Raw genomic sequence first — 1,389 nt, 5'->3', positions numbered from 1 at the left:
AAGGCTTGAGCCCCGCTTTATAGATAAAACAGCAACCGAGCATTACAACCTGACACTGCACCACACAACAAGGAAAACGGAAAGATACAACGGTGCCGAGGATAGCAACAAAGCCCAAGAAAACAACAAGCACACAACGAAAGAAAGAATCGAGCACTGCTTGGAGTCCCTGGAGCCCTCGTCCATGCTCAGGTAACCAGAGTAGAGAACATAATCAACTTGAAGGGGAGACTAGCCAGCAGAGGAGGACATGCCGTTGCCAACACTTGGAAGACAAGCACCACCACGCCAATAAGCTCCATCGCCAAAAGAAGGCCCCTGCCCGCTCACCCTGGATCAAAGGGCGCCGCACCGTCGAACGATGAAGGCATGCACCCAAGTGCCTGGCCAGGAACGGATGACGAGGTCCCAAGGTGAGGCCTTCGGACACAATTCTTCACTTGAAAGCATCACCATCACAACCACAGAACCATCAACGCTAAGGGAAGAAGCACAATCCACACCCAGGCCTCGACCACCGGCAAGTAGGAACATAGCTCATAGGACGGAGCCTCTAAGAAGGGAACACCGTCATACTGCCGCCACCATCCGGTCTGACATGTCAGACCAAACCCTGAGCCCAAGGAGGAGGAGAATATCAAGGTGACGCCTCCAGGAAGGGGAACGACACTCAAGAGCATCACCATCACCGTCACCGACACCCTCGGGCAAAGTTTCTCTTGTGAGCGAACCACCTACCTCCCATAGTCCACTAGCAACATAGAGGTAGACATATAGAGATGAAGATGAACACCCGAGAATTGGCAAGGAGAATTGACGCCAACTTCCGCATGTGTTTATCTCGCTTCCCACACGGCTAAGACAGAAGAACAAAGTTGCACGACGACACCCGCCGCAAGGCAACCGCCTGCTCCAAGCCCGAAGAACCAACCTAACTTGCCTCCAATTGAAAGGTGGATGCACAGCGAGCCGCCACCGCTCGCCACAGCCACCTCACACCGGAGACCACCCGATGACGGGGGGCAGAAAGGCGTTGATCTGGGTCAACCAGCAAGAAGCCGACGAATCGGGGCCACCGAGAGGACACCAGTCATGGCCTGAAACCCCCTGGTCAAAAGACGAAGGTGCATTGCGCCAATATACCTGTGCCTGGGTGACCCCTACCATCCCAAGTCATCGAAGATGGCGGGGACAGAGCCCATGGTCGTGCTGCCAAGCGCATGGAACGCTGGAGGAGTGAAGGCGCCATGGACCAAGCAAAGCACCACGGTCGCCGCTAGAGTCAGATCCATGCTAGAACACCTCATTAGGATGGGGGCGAAGCAATGAGACGATGTAAGGGTGGGGGAGGAATGAGGCATGAGAGTACATTCAGCCGCCTCCGCGAAC

The sequence above is a fragment of the Triticum aestivum genome, chromosome 5B, assembly GCF_018294505.1.
Source record: "Triticum aestivum cultivar Chinese Spring chromosome 5B, IWGSC CS RefSeq v2.1, whole genome shotgun sequence".
NCBI classification, from domain to species: domain Eukaryota; kingdom Viridiplantae; phylum Streptophyta; class Magnoliopsida; order Poales; family Poaceae; genus Triticum; species Triticum aestivum.
The sequence above is the reverse complement of the archived record's forward strand: the minus strand, read 5'-3'. Positions refer to the sequence as shown.